The sequence below is a fragment of the Lycium barbarum genome, chromosome 5 (genome assembly GCF_019175385.1).
Source record: "Lycium barbarum isolate Lr01 chromosome 5, ASM1917538v2, whole genome shotgun sequence".
NCBI classification, from domain to species: Eukaryota; Viridiplantae; Streptophyta; class Magnoliopsida; order Solanales; family Solanaceae; genus Lycium; species Lycium barbarum.
The window spans coordinates 23,570,119-23,591,054 of record NC_083341.1 but is presented as its reverse complement, the minus strand read 5'-3'; the positions used below and the strand labels follow the sequence as shown (position 1 = coordinate 23,591,054).

Here is a 20,936-nt window from a genome sequence, read left to right as displayed (position 1 = left end):
AATAAAAGCATACCCACAGTTAGAGACATACTAGGTTGAATCTTTTTCCACCACATACCAAGCTAGTTAATCAAAATGGATAATAACACTTTTGGTCTCTCAATTATGAGTAAATTATGATTTTGGTTTTTGTGATATATGATTCATTACATTTAGCTTTTGATTAATTAAAAAGTATGCTTTTGTTCCTTTTATGTAGAAATATGTTATATTTTGACTATTTTCAGAAGTACATTACCCTCAATTATGAGTGACATTACAAGTTTAACATAACATATGGGTAATTAAATGGTGAAACAGTTAACATAACTTCAGGAAATTAAATTTGTGATTATTCACATCTAAGAGAAAAAAAAATGCACATTTCAGATAATTGAAGGTTCAATGTACTTAATTAGATATCATAAAGACTAAAATAAGAGATTACCAATAACTAATTAAGTAATCAAAAATGCTGTAAACCCTAGTCAAAATTAAATTCATCTATCTAGCAATTAATCAGAACCTTATCCAGCCGTTGATTAAAGCCAATGATGTAGTACATAATGAAGTAACTTAACAAACAAAATCATTAAAGTATGATTGCACCTCTTCACCTATACTTTGTTTATTTTCGATTTGTACACATCTTCCTCAGTTATTATTGTAATAGCAATTTGAATAATTAATTAGGAAAGTACACTTAAAATATCGTGTTTAGCTAAATAAGTTTCTTGATTGAAGGATACGCAATTATGCATGGAGTTTTCCAGCTCTAGTAATAACTCCAAATGAGTCATCTCAATCTCATCGATCATATTATAGAGAAGAGTGATCTTTATTACAAGAAGTAGCTGAACTACCAACTTAATTAGGTTTTGGTACATTTATGTGCTTAACTATGTTTGCGTGTTTAATTAAATGCTTATACTCTTCATTTACCAATTCGATTTATTCTTTAGTCTGAATGGATAGCATATTTTATGTCTTCTTATCAGAATCGGCCTTTTCAAACATATTGCCTACCAAATTCCATTTCTTTAAATATTTTTTACGTAAGTTACGGTTCCCATAAGTGGTGTAGCAATACTTCAAAAGACCAAAATTAACATAAGGTAAATACTTATCCACATTCGTACTTACACAAATCGTATAAATATGCATGATATGTTTTGCATATAAGCTTCTAACAATTAACCATGATTAATTAACAAGCATTCTCATCTCATTGATCACTTACCTATAGTAAATTTTACATAATTTGATGTAAACACCTAGTGCAAAGAAGTTAAGACCAATATTTCCTTAACTTATCTTAGCTTCTTTATTTGGAAAACAAATTGTAGTTGACAACATAATGGTATTTGTTAAGATTACGGTATAATAACAATAAATTACGTCTCACTCCCAATCAAGTTGAAGTCCGGATTCTTTGAGATTGAAATACAATTTAAACCATCAGGTTTGATTAATGCAGCAATTGATTACATTAAAACAACCTGTTAATTAGACCTATAAGTGGAAAAGAAGAGGGGAACGGAATGTGAAGCAAGAGTGATCATCATGCTGGACTTACATAAATTAGTAAAGGGTTAATACAGTTGAATTAGTAAAGCGTTAATACAATTGAATTAGTAAAGGTTTAATAGATTCAGAAAACCCTGATTATTATTATATTAACAAAGTAAAGGGTTAATACAATTGTAGTTAACTATAGCACATGAAACAAGAGAATTATTGGGGCGTGCGAACAGAACTTCCATATTAGTAGCTACAGTGTAAAAGTAAAACAACGATGTGAGGTTTTTAGGAAAAAATTGTAAGTTTGATCCGTTGAACAATGAAAAACGTCCCTCGTCAGTGGTTAATGAGATAGGTAGTCTCCTTATATGGACTTTGGCAATCCTCTCTTCATAAGCTAGTTTTTGGGGTTGAGCTAGGCTCATGATCCATTTCTTTACATGGTATCAGAGCAGGACCCATCTCACCTGATGTGGGGCCCCAAATTAAATTGTCCACGCCCCAGATGTCCAATCCTAAGCGTGAGGTAAGGTGTTGAAGAATGAAAAAAGTCCCTCATCGGTGGTTAATGAGATGGGTGGTCCCCTTATATGGACTTGGGCAATCCTCCCCTCATAAGCTAGCTTTTGAGGTTGAGTTAGGCCTATGATCCATTTCTTTACATGATCTAAAGCGGATAATATTATACCATGATAAGAGTAACTTATATTGGGCAATTCGCAGGAATGCCCTTATTTTGGGGTGGTCTTTAATTTTTGCCCAGCAACATGGTGGTCTTTAATTTTTGCCCTTCGCCTAATACCATGAGGTTTGGGGTTCAAACCCCGGCTTAGTAAAAAAAAAAATCGCAAGGCAGAGTTTTGTAGCAAAGTTAGGCCTCAGACAGAGTTTTGCAAGCCAAAGCTAGGCTTCAGGCATAGTTTTGCAAGCCAAAGTTAGGCCTTAGGCATAGTTTTGCAAGCCACCAGGCATAGTTTGACTGCAAACTCTACCTGCAGGCAGAGTTTTGCAAGCCAAAGTTAGGCCTTAGGCATAATTTTGCAAGCCATTAGGCATAGTTTGTCTGCAAACTCTACCTTAAGTAGAGTTTGCCGTCAGGCATAAGGCAAACTATGCCCGATGGAGCAGATTTTTTAGGCAAACTCTGCCTAGCGAATCTAAACTTCTCTGTCTTGCGATTTATTTATTTTTTGTCTGAGTGGGAGTTCGAACCCGAAACCCTTGAATTTTTAGGCAGAGGGTAAAAACTAAAAATTTCAAATTTGAGGGGCAAAAATTAAAGACCAGTGCTTTTGAAGGGCAATCCGCACAAAAAAAAAATGACTTATATTAGAATGCACGCACATAAGAAAAGCAAGTTTATGGGCTTTGACAGTCATAAGTACTTAAAATAATGATGTAGGTGGCACACAAAGAATTTTCAAATAAAGCTAGCCAATGAAGATAATGAGCTATGTGAGGGAGTATGCTAATAAAAGTCACACCCTAATAAAAGTCACACATCAATAGTTGAGAAAAAAAATTCATATAAGATGTAAAAATATTCTTAATAAAGTGAGATATTTTGTAAGAAAACTTTACTGGCTTAATCTAATTAAATAAATAATATTAAACTTTACATTTATATGTAACCTTTTTCTTTTTTCTTTTTCACGCGTTCCAAAAATAGAGACAAGATTTATGAAGACACAATTAAGGGTGTCCCTCATTATCGTTCTTCATTTTCCCCTCGTTTTCTAATAATTCTATTGAGGTAGGTGACATCTTTGGCAGTGGGAATCAGGGGTAGAGCTAGAATGTCGGCTATTGATTCGGCTGAACTAGTTACTTTTGGTTCAAATGATATATTTATTCTAAAATTTTATAAAATAGTTACAGATTATTAATTTAAAACCCCCAATAACTTAAAAAGATCAAAATTCAGAACGCATAAGTTTTAAATTCTGACTCTGTCTCCTAAGAAAATAGGGAAGTAGTAAGAGTCCAGGCAAAGCACCAAACCCTTTTTTTGTTTAATTTGAATAATAGGCATAATTAATGGCAGCAAATTCAGTCGCTTGAAGACCACAAGTAATATATAGCTCACATTGTTTTCTCATGAGTTTTGTGGATACATCAATTTGTGCCAGTTCATGCAGTACGTACGTTTCGTACGAAGAAAATAGTACTTCATCCCTCCATTTTCCCAAGTATCGACACATGTCTCTTAAATAATCTAACGAATCAGATCTATTTGATTAACCAAAGAGATTTTAACCATGGTAAAATATTCTCTCTCCTAATCTCTCCTAGTAGGGATTGAGAAAGCTCACTTGTATGACGGAGAAAGCTCCTTCAACTATGTGTTCAAAGACTATATTAATTAATTTTTAGCTAGCTCAAACCAACACGGCTTTGCAGCCATGGATTTCTGGGTTATTTTGGTGGGATTGATTCCGGGGTTTTTTTCACTCCCTCCATTTTAAAATAAGTGTCTTTTTTAACTCATACACACCTCTTAAGAAATTGTTCACTCCTAAAAAATTAAGAGTTTTTTTATCAATTTATCTCTAATTAATGTTTAGAAAAAAAAAATATTTAATGATTCTTGGTTATAAATAAGGGTAAGTTTGAAAAAATATGATTAATTTTTTCTTAAAATCCTAAAGCGTCACTTATTTTGAAACAAAATAAAAAACCTAAAATAACACTTATTTTAGAATGGAGGGAGTATTCTTGATCCATGGGACTTCAAACTCATTTTCCAATTGTTGCTTTTATCATTTCTTTCTCAAAAAAGAAGAAGATGAGTACTAATTTATGAGGTCTACCTTGTTGCAATTAAATTTAATTGTTGTTGGTTGTTTGATAATGGAGGAAAATCAATGGCGAAACAGAGAGGGAAAACGAAAATTCCATAGTTTTTTCGTGGGGTTTCACCTCCAAATTACATGCTTTAGTTCATTTTCACAGGAACCCAATTTGAAGGATTGCTTCTTCTTTTTTGGGTCTATCCTTGTTGTTGATTTAACAGAAGACTTTCACTCTGTTTCTTGCACAATTAAGCAATAACACGTCTTTTCTTTAAATCATTCAAAAAAGAGAAGAACAAGATCCATAGGGTGCAATTGAAATATGAAATTTCAAAGAATGGAGTCAGTGTTGCTTTGTTGTTGATTTGCAGATTTTTTTTTTTAACTCTAGTTAGATAATCAGTTAAGGAAATTAAATTTGGACCATTGATTAAAAAAGTGGACAGGTGTTGCTCATTTAAGGGTGCACTGGATGAAATGGAGGAGATCCCATTGGAGGGAAGCCGAGTCTGAAAATAACATCAATGACAACGACCCACATATAGATGAGTTGTCATAGGTTTTAGTTATTAAATAATACGGAAAAGGGCCAAATATACCCCTTTACTATAAAAAAAAAGCCAAATATATCCCTCGTTGTATTTTGAGTCCATATATATCCTTATCGATATACTATTAGTTCAAATATACTCTTCATCTTTAAAGTTGTCCACGTTAGAACTCAATCTCACATGGCACTAATATTTTAATTGTGTCTCTGTGTACGTTGTTTGTGATTTATTCCGCCTACTACTTGTAAAATTGTGATACCCAGTTATTAGTTTTCTTTAATTGATGTAATTTCTAAGCTCATTCATCTGTTTCTGTAACAATGATAATGTTGAAAAAAATATTAGTGAAAGGGTGTAATAATGATGGAGAGGGAGATGTTAATGGTGAAAGATGATATGTAGGGAGGTGGGATAAAATTGGGTTTAGTTAGTGAGGTGGCATACCTCATAGTGTCCACCTCATTAAAATATTAGTGTCATGTAAGCCTGGCAACCGGTTTGACCGGAACCGGACCGGTAACCGGTTATAAAACCGGCCGGTTTCCGGTCTAAAAATCGGAACCGGCTACCGGTTCCGGTTTACCGATTTTGAAAAGTTAGAAACCCCCCCCCCCCCCCCCCCCCGCCTTTTTTTTTGTTCTTTGTATAGTATATATATATTATAGTATTTATTAGAATATTGTAGGTATATTTACATATGTTATATAATTTTATAAGTAAAGTTTATATATTTACTAACTAACAGCATATACGTATATATATATATATATATATATATATATATGTATATTAAGTTATATGCTTAAGTTATACTACATATACCTAAAATATACTTATATATATCAATATACTTAGGTTATATATACTTATATATATCAATATACTTAGGTTATATATATATATATATATATATATGTTTAAGTTATATGTATACTATATATATTTATATATGTTTAAGTTATATGTATTATAACTTAAGTTATTTATAACTTAAGTTTTTTCTAAGTTTATAAATTCCTATTTTATAAAATAAGTATATTTATATTATAAGTATATTTTAGTTATTTTTCAAGTATGTAACTTTCTAGTTTTTAATTTAAGTAGATGTATATTATAAGTATATTCTTAGTATATTTTAGGTATATTCCTAACTTAATATAAGTAAAAATATGAACACAAGTAAATACAAGCAAGCTCAATGAGCCATATATTTTATTCATTCATGGATAACATTTATTTGCAAGTTGTAGTTTTTTTAACTTGCAAATAATACATGAGTTGCAAAGAAATAGTAGAATAATAAAATCAAAAAGTGTCACTCATTTGGCTAATATCCGTCATATCATATTCGGTCATGGAGATATCTTCAAAGTCTTCATATTGGTCCACTCCACTTGCTATCAAATCTTCAATCTCTTCCTCTTCGCCTTCCACCGCTTCTAAGTTTTGGTTGCGTTGCTCCGATCTAATCCAATCACGAATGTAAACTAGTACTTGCAAGCTAAATCCGGATAATGAGTGTCTATGGTCTCCAATTTGTTGTCTTCCTTGGCTAAATGCACTTTTCGAAGTCACGGTTGATATTTGAACCGTAAGGATATCCTCGAGCCATTCTTGAAAGTATCGGATGACTCGCCTTGTATTTCTTCCACCATGCTAAGACGTTTAAATCATCTAGTTGGTTGATATCCACATTTTGTTGCATCAAATAAAGGTGATATTCATCAAAGTTTGCATTACAAGAAGGAGTTGGATTTGAATATAAAACTTTTAAATGCGACATACCCGACAAACCCTTTTTGCTACTTTGAGAAGTAGTAGGGCGTGGAGCAACAGATGTAGCATTTTCTTCCAAATTAGAATAATGACTACAAAACTTTTCTAAACTCGGCATCAATAGCGAGCTCGGCTTCAGTTAAAGATGGTTCAACTTCCTCTTCAACTTCTAAAAAGGTACAAATTTGATTAACCAATGCTCTAGTATAAGACATTTTTAAACAGGAATTTAAAAGAGAACCCAATATAAATAAAGTTGGGATGAGAAAAAAATATTTCTTAAGTTTTGTTGTCACATTAAAAATAGCCGCTTGATAACCGGATTTATTTTTATACTCTTGTAAAACTCTAGCTATTTTCGCTAAGTAGGCTAAATTTTCGATTACCGTGAGATAGAATTGTCTAGAAAAAACAAGAGTTGCATTATAAAAAATTTGTAAGAGTTCAACACATTCCTTAATATCTTCCCAATCGGTAATATTTAACCAATCATCACTATTTGTATTAAAATGGTTGTGAACTTGTTGTATGAGAATCCTATACTCATATGCTTGTTGTAACATAATGTAAGTGTAGTTCCACCTAGTCTCAATTTCGACTTGAATTTGCCTAGGTCTAAGGCCATTTTCCACACAAGAATTCTTAAAATCTCTCAGTTTTGCCCTATTAGCATTACAAAAAAGAAACGCAACCGCATTTCTAACTTTTTGAATAGAATCTTCAAAACACTCAAGACCATCTTTAACAATCAAGTTTAAAATGTGACAACTACATCTCACATGAAAAATATTTTTTAGCGGAGGGTTTAATTCCCTTTTTAAAAGACCAATCGCTTTTGTATTATTAGAAGCATTATCTAAAGCAATACAAAGTGTTTTTCTATAAATGTTAAAAAATCTCATAATAGTAGACATTGAATCCGCTAAAAAATTTCCATCGTGACGACCTTTCTCTTCATCATATAAAAAAGATATAATTCTTTTTGGCATCACCCAATTATCATCAATCCAATGACATGTAATAGTAAAAAAATCTAACTTGTTAAGACTAAGACCCAAATCGGCTGTAAGAGAAATATTACAATTTAAAGAATTAATTACATGGCGCAAATAAAATCTATACTTTTTATACAAATCTATAACATCCGCTCTACAAGTACTTCATGGAATACCCTCTAATAACGGATTATAACAACGTTGAATATAAGTAACAAACCCCAAACCCGAAGGAAAGGAAAATCGTAGAGCATCAAAAGCAACCATTTTAGCTATTTTGTACACGCTCTTTTTTCTTGTCATACTTAAAAATTTTACCGGTTCGTGGGTCTATCGTCATTTGAATACCCCCCACATTTGAACCCGTTTGCTCTCCCCAAACATCCATATGTTTAACTTTCATATGATTATTTAGTGTACCCGTTCCACCATCCTTATTAGTTTATTGCCTAAAAGCAAATACTTGTCCACATATGGTACATTTAGCTGTTTGGCTTTCCTTATTCTTAGTTATAAATTTTCAAATTTTAGTGGTTGGCTTACGAGTTCTTGGCGGTTTATCTTGTGTATGTGATTATGCAGGACCTGTATCTCCTATGAGATTTTCGGGGGCTTGTGTTTCATCATCAATTTCATTAAAAGTGTCGGTCTAATGTTGTTGCATTGCCTCATGATCTAAAAGTGGATTATTTCCACCAACATCAATACCTAAATTAGGTGTTTCGTTCACAAATGTTTCCTCATTAAACCCACCCCTAACAATACCACTACTATCGGCACCACGTCTAAATCTCTTCACTATTATTAAATAGAATTAATTTAAATCACACTCAAATAAATCACAAGAAAATAAATTGCAACAAATTAAATTGCATAAATTAAATAGCGAAAAATAAAGATAGAGTTGGAACGAAGGTACCAAATTGTCGGACTCATTTCCAACAAAGTGAAGGAGGCTAGAATTGCAAATCCACCAAAGCTACTTCGAATTGTTGCAAAGTCACCAACTCCACCAACAATATTATAATTGCAAAACTAATAATTGAAACTAGAATAAAATTTTATAATATTTAATTGAGAGAAATTTAAAGTGACTAATTTTTGCAAAGTAACTATAATTCAGAGAAATTGAGAGAAAGAGAAGAGTGAATTAGTGTGGATTAAAATGAAAATAGAGAGGGGTTTATATAGGGATGGGGGATGGGTTAAAGTGTTAAAAAAAAGTTTAGGGGGGGTTGGGGGGCCAAAAGGGGGGGTTTGGAACCGTTTGCCAACGGCCATTTTTGCAAATGGACTGTTGGCCAACGGTCCAGCCCATTTATCCAACGACTACATTTAAAAAAAAAAAAAAAAAACATTGACCGGTTTAACCGGTTCTAATCTCAAAAAATCAAAACCGAACCGGTAGGTTTTAAACGGTTAACCGGAACCGGTAAACTGGTTCTACCGGTTCCGATTTTACCAGTCTGGTTACTGGTTTGAACCGGTTAAAGCAAACCGGTTGCCAGACTTAGTGCCATGTGGGATTAGGTACCAACTTGGACAACTTTAACGGTGGAGAAGTATATTTGAGCTAATAGTATAACAATAGGGGTATATATGGATCCATAATATAACGAGGGGTATATTTAACCCTTTTTAGATAATACAGGGTTATATTTAGCCCTTTTCCGTTAATAATAAAAATATTATCCTTTAAAACCAAAAAAAAAAAAAATGTGTTTTTATGCCCTTACATTTTATTATTCAAAATAAGTAACTAGTTTGGCGTTATAAGTATCACTAAAAAATATTTTTAGCTATCAATTAGTCTAATTTTGTCATGACTGTCATGGTAGCAATTAAGATAAGCATCATATGCATTTGTCCTAAGTTTTCGTAGATTAAATGAGGTATACTAATTAATACAATACTTGAACAATTTGTCAAATTCTAAGTAGATAATGTAGTAAGTTAAATTCTTTAGTCAATTTTCTAAAAGGATCTCATAGTCAATTTAGTTACATAGATAATTCTACTCCAATATCCTCGTTGATTCAAGAAACTAGAGTCCGGAGCCAAAATGGCTTATTTTTACAGCCATTAGACAAAAATAATATGTTTTTTTTTTTAGACCAAAATGGGTATTTCGTTGGTTATCCAATGAAATACCCACACAGCGTACTGTTCCGGTGCCGATGACATGTAGCGAAATGCAAGATTTTTTTTTTTTTAATTTTCCTTTGCATTTCGTGAATCAATTCACGAAATAGGCATTTTTTTTTTTTTGCAATTCGTGCAATTAAATAAAACTGTTTTTTTTTTTTAGCATTTCGTGATGCAATTCACGAAATGGATTTTTTTTTATTTCGTCAATTAAATGAACGAAGCTGATACGAAATGCAAAAAATTGCAAAAAAAAAAAAAAAACCTATTTCGTGATTTGATTCACGAAATGCAAGATTTTTTTTTATTTTCCTTTGCATTTCGTGAATCAATTCACGAAATGGATTTTTTAATTATTTTTTTTTGTTTTTTTGCAATTCGTGAAATTAAAACTGTTTTTTTTTTTTGAAATTAAAATTAAAACTTTATTTTGAATATAAATCTAATTCAATTAGATAAAAATATAGGAGAAAGAGTAGTTGTAAATTGGTGAAAGAGTAGTTGTAAATTGGTGAAACTTTAAACAGTCATAACTTTGCGCTCGGATATCCGATTTATGCAAAAAAAAAATTGATTTAGTTTTATCCTATATGTTGAGAAAATTAGTCAGCTTTATTTTCAAAAATTGAAACCACATAAGTGAAATTGACATTCACAGCTACATTACTCCGAAATTTTTATGTTGAAGTCTATTGCGCATCATCATAATATAAGTAAAGAAAACTAAACATTTCCCGCCAATTTGGGGGAAAATTAAAATTGGAAGGGAAAAAAGAGGTTTTCTAGAAAATCGGCCCGGCCAAACCGCCTTATGGCAGTTTGCGCTGCTAGATCTCGGAAAAATATGCAAAATCAAAAAAACATTTGCATAAATCGGATATCCGAGCGCAAAGTTATGACTGTTTAAAGTTTCACCAATTTACAACTACTCTTTCACCAATTTACAACTACTCTTTCTCCTATATTTTTATCTAATTGAATTAGATTTATATTCAAAATAAAGTTTTAATTTTAATTTCAAAAAAAAAAAAAAGTTTTAATTTCACGAATTGCAAAAAAACAAAAAAACAAAAAAAAAAATCCATTTCGTGAATTGATTCACGAAATGCAAAGGAAAAAAAAAATCTTGCATTTCGTGAATCAAATCACGAAATAGGTTTTTTGTTTTTGGTTTTTTTTTTGCAATTTTTTGCATTTCGTATCAGCTTCGTTCATTTAATTGACGAAATAAAAAAAAATTCATTTCGTGAATTGCATCACGAAATGCTAAAAAAAAACAGTTTTATTTAATTGCACGAATTGCAAAAAAAAAAAAATGCCTATTTCGTGAATTGATTCACGAAATGCAAAGGAAAATTTAAAAAAAAAATCTTGCATTTCGCTACACATGTAGCGAAATGCAAGAAATCATCGGCACCGGAACAGTACGTTGTGTGGGAACCAACGAAATACCCATTTTGGTCTAAAAAAAAAAAAACATACTATTTTTGTCTAATGGCTGTAAAAATAAGTCATTTTGGCTCCGGACTCCAAGAAACTATCACGGTTGCGCTGCTTCAATTATCAATAAGTAAATATCATTAAAATTTCATGTTGTTTATCAATCATATATATAATAACTAAAAATTTTACCGATACCCTATTTGTTATACAGTTTGTAACATTGAAGGGAAATAATATTGAAGAACTATTTTGAGGTACCATGGTGAAATAAATTTATAGTAAAGTAATACTCTCTCCGTTTCAATTTATATGAACCATTTGACTAGTCACGACATTTAAGAAAGAGGAAAGACTTTTAAAATTTATGGTTCAAAATAAGTCTTGAAAATTTGTGTGGCTGTAAATCATTTATAAAGTGAATTTATTTTCAAATTAGAAAAGAAATCATTGTCAAAAAAATACGTTCAAATAAATTGAAACCGAGGGAGTATTAAAGAACTGTTTTCTGCCAGTCAAGAGAGGAATGTAGGGAAGAGAGGGTCCACTCACAGGTGCTCACTACTGTTTTAGAAGTCCGATCAGATTTTTAATTGGTGCTCAACAATTGAAAATGATACCAAGACGAGACATTTATTTAATTCTATGACCCTCCCTTAATTAATGCCTCCCTCTAGGCGGGACCACAACTGTAGAATGCACAGAGTGAAGCAGCTACCATGAACTAAAGATTGGAATGATTGAAGATTAGTTTCTTTTTCTTTTCAGAATAGTTGATAACAACGTAACTATAAATTTACAATGCAGTTCATCAAGAGACATACAGTGTTGGATGTTGCATTCGTTACGGCTACAGTTTTCTGGAATAATTAATAGTTTAGTTATATAGAAGGTATCTAATAATTAATTTAGTAAAATATTCAGTTTCTTAGTTTTGGTGAGATTCTAATACTTTACCTAGAGGAGAGTGTACTACTCATGTGCTAGAGGTCTTGCTAGGGTTAATAAACTCCCAGAATTCTTTGGATATTGAAGCTATGATTTTCATAGGAATTGATAGCTTGCTCCAAAGCTCATTTTTATGAGATAAAAAGGTTAGTTTTCATACTTATTACATATTATCAAGAATGTTTATTTGTTGAACAACTTGGGTAGAAGGAAAAAGTGGAAGATGAGTTCTAAATGTAGTTTTCATGATGTTTTTGAGTAGTAAGCTAACTTGAGTTATGATTCTTAGTATGATATGGATATAATCTTGCTATGGAAAGTAATAATGGTGATGAAGAAGCATTATATGAAAATGTGCTAAAATAGGTATGAAGTTGCTAGCATAAGTTGAACACAAGGATGGATTTTGAAGGCTAAATCGAATGTGAATACTTGATTATGATATTGTGGATATTATTGTGATTGTTAGGAGTTGTTTTGTGATATGGTGGAAGTTGACGAAATAGGGGAAATGCTACCCAATTTTCATTAGAACATGAATTATCCTAGTTTGAATTGAAGAGTATCATTAAGGCTTAACCATGGTATGAATCCTTCTAAATGTAGATTATTCAAGCTTCAACGGTGAACGCTAAATAGTTAAGAAGTCGAAGAGGTATGTAAGGCTAACCCTTCTTTCATTAAGGCATGGTTCCCTTGCTAAATGTATCCTTTCATGAGCTCCATAATGTCTTCTAAATGACTCTATCTCTAAGATTACCAAAGCTTACGATTCTCGATACGTTCACGATTCTATTGTCTCTTTTATATGATAGTTGATCCTCTAAGGATAGATATAACGAAAATGATGATGTCAATGATAAAGATGATACTCATGAACTCCTACGTATACAGATTTAAGTATGTATGACCATTACGTAACACCGAGCTTATATGGCCGGGTATGATACCTATTGCGTGCACACCACTGCAGTTGGGTACGGATAACACTGAGTCTTGGTAGGGCCAGGTATGTATGACACCGAGCCTTGTCATGGCCGGGTATGTGAAACCCCTGAACCTTCATAGTCGGGTATGCTATGGATACGAATATGTATATGGATACAAATATGTATATGAATACGGATATGAATATGGATGCGAATATGTATATGATCATGGACATGGATATGTATACGGATATGGACATAGGTATACACATATATGTATGTACACAAGCACGCATTAGAAATGGAAGGTCCATATGAAAGACAAGTAAGTAATTACGATGATGGCTACTATCTCCCCGATTCCCCCATCCTATGCAATTTCTTGTGTTGTCTCTTATGCTCATATTATGATGTTGATTATGCTTTACATACTCAGTACAGTATTCGTACTAACGTCCTTTTGTTTATGGACGCTGCGTCATGCCCGCAGGTGGACAGGGAGGCAGGCTTGATCCATAGATATCTTGTTCAGGGACTACATAGCGGAGCTCCATTTCCTCCAGAGCTATAGCTTTTGGTATTTATTCTTTTGTGTACATACCTATGGGCATGGGGGGTCCTGTCCCGCCTATATGATGTGACATACTCTTCTTAGAGGCTCGCAGACAGTTGTGTATGATTAGATGCCCTTAGCCTTGTCGGCTTATATTTTGTATATCTTTTTGATAGCCTCGTCAGCTTATGTACATTGATATGGGCTTAGTTGTTAATGATGTTATCAATGTATTGTCGCCCAACGAGATTAACATGAATGATGGATAGAAATTATGATTAAGCTATGTGGCTCACCTAGATATAGAATGTGAATGTAAGATAAGAGGTACCCGGGTGGGTTAGCACCGAGTGCTCGTCATGGCCCTCCGGTTGGGTCGTGACAAAAGTGGTATCAGAGCTGTTCTGTCCTAGGGTGTGTCTACGAGCCGTGTCCAGTAGAGTCTTGTTTATGGGTGTGTTACGCGCCACACTTATAAACAGGAGGCTGCGGGCATTTTAGGAATAAATGACCTTCTTTCTTCATAAGATCGTGCGATAGAGCCATGATATAAGGATTTCTTTTTCCCTAACCGTGTATTATGTATTTCAGAAATGCCTGTAAGGAGAAAAGCTACGACAACCCAAAAGGGCAAGACAGTGGCAGGAAACCAGGCTGAAAGAGCACCGCTAAAAGTTGTAGAGGAAAGTGAGCCCCAGAATGCGGCTCAATCTCAGTCCTCCCACTCAGTGCCTATTTTTGAGGAGCATGAGGGAGCGTCAGCCCCAGCTCCAGCACCCTCAGCTCCTCTACCGGATGCTTCAGGCCAAGATGTAAAAAAGGTCATTCATTTACTTACTCAGTTGGTTGCCGCCCAGACTCAGCGGCAAGGTACAGGGCAAGGTGATAGGGCTGTTAGTGCAAGGGCCCGTGACTTTATTAGCTTGAACCCTCCAGAATTCTTCAGGTCGAAGCCGGATGAGGACCCTCAGAATTTTATTGATGGGATGTTGAGGACACTTCGGTTAATGCATGCTTTGGACATTGAATCGGTGGAGTTAGCATCCTATAGATTGAGGGATGTCGCGGTTCATTGGTACACAGTTTGGATGGCTTCACGGGGAGTCAATGCACCTCCCCGGTATAGCAAGAATTTGTGGATGCCTTCCTCCGACACTACTTGCCTCCAGAGGTTTGGCGAGCTAGAGCCGATAAGTTCTTAAATCTTAGGCAAGGAAGTATGAGTGCTTTAGAGTATAGCCTCCGCTTCAATTCTTTGGCTAGGTATGCTCCGGCTATGGTAGCGGATATGGGTGACCGAGTGCACCGATTTGTGAGAGGCCTAGGGCCACATTGGATGGATAGGTGTTTGACTGCGTCCCTTCAGGACAACATGGATATTTCACGCATTCAAGCCCATGCACAGAATTTGGAAGAGATCCAACAACAACAAAGGAGTAAGCGTGAGCATGATAGGGGGTATAACAAGAGGGCTAGGTCTTCGGGTCCAACAAGTGTGTTTAGAGGTGGGCCAAGACAGCAGGTTTCTAGGCATTCAGGCCATTCTATGACTAGTGCACCTCCACGGTTTATAGGCCAGATATTTGACAGATCTACTCATTTCGGGTCGAGTCAGAGTTCCAGGGCTTCGGGTTCTCAGTTCAAGGGTGATTCGGGTCAGGCTAGGCCACCCGTGCCACGATGTTCCCAGTGTGGGAAGTTACATTGGGGACATTGTCGACTAGGTTCAGAGGTTTGCTATACATGCGGTCGGCCAGGCCATATCATGCGTGATTGCCCCTCGATTGGTGGTAGGGGTAGAGTCCAGCCTTCATGATCGGTAGCTGGGTCTTTGTAACACCTCGTAGCTTCGAGTGAAAGTTCGACTCATAAGATGACAATATAATGGAACCAATATGAGGGTTATAGGAAGTGTCATGAAAACTAATTAAGTCATAAGAAATGTCTTTGGGCAAAGCAAAGTTGAAAACCACTCTACAGGGCATGTTTGCCAATGAGTTTGTGGAAGGTCTTACTTCCTATGATCATAACCCCTTTAAATATTTAGAATTTGGGAAACCTTCCTTGATGAAAGTTGTAGATCTTTGAAATAGCTTTCCAACGATAGGTCGCCCAGCCCAAACGGAGCTACGTACAAAAAGTTATGCCCATTTTACTGAAGCCTGTCTTCGCTGGGAAATGGGTGACTTCGACGGGAAGATCGACGTTTCGTCGATCTGATCGACGGTTCGTCCTTTGAACCGTCGATTGCGCATTGTTCACTGGAAATTGGATCAATTCGACGGAGCAGATCGACGTTTCGTCGATCTGATCGACGGTTCGTCCTTTGAACCGTCGAATGTGCATTGTTCACTGGAAATTTGGCCAATTCAACGGAGGAGATCGACGTTTCATCGATCTGATCGACGAAACGTCGAATGAGCCGTCGATTGGAAGTACGTTTTCGGCTGATCTAACTTCGGGAGGCCATAACCCTATTATAAGTTGGGAATTTGGAAAAATGTATAACATGAAAGTTGTAGATAATTGAAATAGCTTTCCAACGGTATATTATGGGCCTCGAGGAGACATCTGGTTAGGGAGATACGAACGTTTTAAGACAGAAAGGTCATGCTGGACAGTGGACTTGGTCCAACCCGAACTCAAGTTGGGTCAGACCCATTTCCACTTAATATTTAAGGGAAATGTCCAACCCTAGCAGCCTCCTTCCCTCATATTTTCAGATTTTAGAGAGAGAGAAAGGATAGTTAGAGAGAGAAAGGAGAGGATCCAACAAGTTGAAGGCCTCAAATCCCAAGGCTCGTGAAGGATAAAGTGTAGTACAAGTTCTTGCCGTCGTTCTAAGCTACAAATCAAACTTTGGAAGTTGATTTCGTGGTGGATGCTCACAAAAGGTAATATTCCTACTCTCAAATCATTTATAGTTGAGAATTGATGAATTCTTGGGAGAATAACAAATGGGTTGATAAAGGAAATTATATGAATTATGCTCGAGTTTTGGATTGTTGATTTGGGATTGTTGTATTCATGTGGGTGATGAAGAATGACGTTATTACACCTAATTGAGATTGTAGAATCACCTAGAAGTAATAGAATGGGAATTGGGTGAAGAAACACCATTAATGGAGATTGTGAAGCTTTATGCCCACTAAGTGTTTGATAAAATGCTTAGATGACCAAATCATGAATATTATTGCTAATATAGAATCCCTTTGACTTGTATTGCTATAGATCAAAGTTGAAAGGGGTGACGAACATTGTATTACGCTCAAAGGCTGGAATTAAGGTATGTGAGGCTAACTATCTACGTTAGGGAATGTTCATAATTCTCCCTACGCCTCATTCTTCATACTTGTTAGCAATTTGACTCAGAATATAGTTTAGCCCTAGTTTCATGATATGATATAGAACTGTTATCTTCTAAGGTTGCAGTTACAAAATTCGTTCATGGTTGTCACTTTGAACATCATGAACTCAACACGTAATCTTTGTAGACTTATGCATTATTATCACATGAGTCTCAGTCAGTGTATAGCCAGTTATTTACAAGAGTCCCATAATCAGAAACAGTTATCATGCTATCAGATATAGCCAGTCTCAGTTTTGTGAATTGTTAATGTTGAACACCTGTATCTGTACTTTTGGGCCCTAGGCCACAGTTTATGCATACGTATTGCTTGGGCCAGAGGCCACAGTATTTGTGCACATTATTTGGGCCCGAGGCCACAGTTATAATTACAGTTTTACAGGTGATTCTTCATCCAGAACAGGGAGTACTTCAGCTTCTTACTTTCCTGTTTAGTTCAGTTTCAGTTTCAGTTTCAGTTCCAGTATTTTATTGCTTCAGTTGCTTTACATACCAGTACAATTCAAATGTACTGATGTCCCTTTTTATTGCTTGGGGACCTGCATCTCGCGATGCAGGTAACGATACACAGGTTGACGACTCAGCTAATTAGGAGTGCACATATCAGCTATTGGTGAGCCCCACATTCATTCGGGGCGTTGTCAGCTATCCAGTTATTTCAGTTTATAGACAGCTCTATTATTCAGTACTCTTAGAGGCTTCATAGACACAGTTCAGACAGTCAGATATTTATTATGTTAGCCTTGTTGGCAGTCGTTCAGTTGTTTGGTTTAGCCATGTTGGCTAATTTCATATATGTTCAGATTGCTTAAGTATTTCCGCATTATGATATTTCAGTGAGACTTTCAGTTCATCAGCATGTGTTAGTTTTATTCTATAAATTAGTTATGTTTTGGTATCACATGTTGATTCAGCAGCTAGTTGGTTCGCTCGGTCACATGCAGTCAGGCACCGGGTGCCGTGTTACGTCCAGGCCCAGGTTCGGGGCGTGACAGTCTTCATCATCGATACTCCATATGGGGCAAGGTTCACAGGCGCTGGCCAGCCACGGTACAGGTAGAGGGAGAGCTCCTAGTTCCAGCGGTCCTCAGCACCGTATTTATGCCTTGGCTGGACGCCAAGATCTTGAGTCATCTCCCGATGTCGTCATAGGTATACTATCGGTATTTTCTCACGATGTATATGCTTTGATAGATCCGGGCTCCATATTGTCATATGTTACTCCATATATTGCGGGTCGGTTTGGGGTCAAAACGGAGTCAATCAAACCTTTTGAGGTATCTACACCCGTTGGTGAGCTGGTAATAGCTAGCAGAGTATATAGAAATTGTGTAGTTGTGATTTGTGACCATCGTACGATGGTTGATTTACATGAGTTAAGAATGGTGGACTTTGATGTTATCATGGGCATGGATTGGTTGGCTTCTTGCTATGTCAATGTTGATTGTAGGATGAAAATGGTTCGCTTCCAGTTTTCGAGAGAACCAGTTTTAGAATGGAAAGGAAATACTGCATCCCTAAAAGGTAGGTTTATTTCCTATCTCAAGGCAAGGAAAATGATCGCCAAAGGTTGTGTTTACTATCTAGTTCGGGTTCATGATGTAGAAGCTGAATCGCCAACTCTTCAATCTGTCCCCGTGGTGAATGAGTTTCCGGATGTGTTCCCGGAAGAGCTTCCAGGCCTCCCTCCAGAACGGGAGATTGATTTTGCTATTGATGTGCTATCGGACACAAAACCCATATCTATTCCACCTTACAAAATGGCTCCCGCAGAGTTGAAAGAGTTGAAGGAGCAATTGAAGGACTTGCTTGAGAAAGGCTTTATTAGGCCTAGTTCATCCCCGTGGGGAGCACCCGTGTTGTTTGTGCGAAAGAAAGATGGCTTTTTGCGAATGTGCATTGACTATCGGCAGTTAAATAAGGTGACAATCAAGAATAAATATCCGCTTTCGAGGATTGATGATTTATTTGACCAATTGCAAGGCGCCAAATGGTTCTCAAAGATAGATTTGAGATCTGGGTATCATCAAGTGCGAGTTCGGGAGAAAGATATTCCTAAGATAGCTTTCAAGACTAGATGCGGCCATTTTGAGTTCCGGGTAATGTCATTCGAGCTAACTAATGCAGGTAGTATTTATGGATTTGATGAACAATGTGTTCAGGACCTTCTTAGATTTATTTGTGATCGTGTTCATTGACGATATCCTGGTATATTCTAGGTCCGAGGCAGAACATGCGGATCATTTGCGAACCGTTCTTGGAGTTCTTCAAACTCAAGAGTTATTTGCCAAATTTTCTAAGTGTGAATTTTGGTTGAACTCAGTGACCTTTTTGGGGCATGTTATTGCAGCCGATGGTATTCGGGTAGATACCCAAAAGATTGAAGCGGTGAAGACTTGGCCAAGGCCTACAACACCTACGGAGGTTCGTAGTTTTCTGGGCTTAGCAGGTTATTACAGGAGATTTGTAGAGGAATTTTCTTCTATTTCTGCACCACTCACGAAGCTGACCCCGAAATTAGCTAAGTTTCAATGGACAGATGCTTGTGAATGTAGTTTTCAAGAGCTAAAGGATAGATTAACTTCTGCCCCAGCCCTATTAAGCTTACTTTATTATGTTTATCGAAAACGTCCTAAGCTTACTTTATTATGTTTATCGAAAACGTCCTTCAAGCGAAGTCAAGAAGTCTTAACATACTTCAAATGTCGAGCAAATGTGCCACGAACCTCAAGATATCACCCTTTCTTCCTCAGAGCCTCGGATAGTTCTCAATCTATCAAATACGCGCGTACTTAAGGAAACGAGTCCGTAGACTTGCGGGCCCAAAAAGTCAAACCAAAACCCCCAAGGAAAAATACCCATGACCTTAATATTCTAAACCCACAAAAATAGCCAAATCCATCCACTAATTGGATCCCAAATCAAATAAATACTTAATTTTCACTTTAGGGCTAAAACCCTCAATTTTCCACCCACAACATGATTTAAATCATTAATTAATGAGGAATTAAGTGAAAACATCAAATTAGGGATTTAAATCTTACTCCCAAGCCAAATCGTGCAAAATGTCTTTGGAATCATCCTAATCTATGCTCTAGAACTAAAAATACGAAAATGAGAAATATTTTTGAAGTTGGGAAAATAACATTGTTCAGCTGCAGTGCATTCATCGAGATCGCGAGGTCCATCACCGTGATCACGGTGCACTGTTTTTCCCATCGCTATAAGTACTCTACGCAATCGCGATCGCGATGCTCTGTCTTCCCCCTCTATGCAATCACGACAACCCCTACGCGATCACGAAGAGCAATTCAGCCCACACTAGCAACTGAAAACCAGCCAAGTTCAAAACTCATTTTTATCATCCGGAACTCATTCGAAGCCCCCTGAATACAAACCAAATATGCATTTCAATCATATAAAACACTCTACGAACCTGCTCGGTACTCAAAACATCGAAACAGGATCGTCTTGAGCTGACATTGACCGTGGTCAACTCTAATCCTTAAACCTAACTAGTTTCTCAACGAAAGGTCCAAATTACTCCCGAGCCTCTTGGGATCTATACCGACCTCTCGACTAATTCATAAATAACATTCCAGACCTTATGGAATTGACGAAACTCCCATACGGGTTCATTAACCTCCAATGTTGATTTGGTCAATCTTTATTTCCTTAACTTAGGAACTTTCAATTTTACTATTTCTTACCTGATACTCACCTGATTGCCTTGGAAATCGCGTCACCCATCCTCGCAAGTCATAAATACCATGATAAGGCTATGGGAAGGGTATTGTGGGGAAAAAGGTCAAAAGCTCAAAGGCGACCTGGCGGGTCGTCACTACAAGAAATAAGACATTTGCCAACAAATTTTTTTGTTGCCATAGTATTGACTATTGCTGCAAATAGTACTTTTGGCAACAACATTTTTTGTTGTTAC

The 20,936-nt window shown here is 35.9% G+C and overlaps 1 long non-coding RNA gene across 1 annotated transcript; it reads left to right on the top strand.

Moving 5' to 3' along the window:
• The first annotated feature begins 16,353 nt into the window (after window positions 1-16,353).
• Window positions 16,354-17,847, top strand: LOC132642391 (uncharacterized). The gene is made up of 3 exons (XR_009583129.1): window positions 16,354-16,523; window positions 16,861-16,915; window positions 17,554-17,847. It is a non-coding gene; the product is annotated as an uncharacterized LOC132642391 (long non-coding RNA).
• The last annotated feature ends 3,089 nt before the right edge of the window (window positions 17,848-20,936 follow it).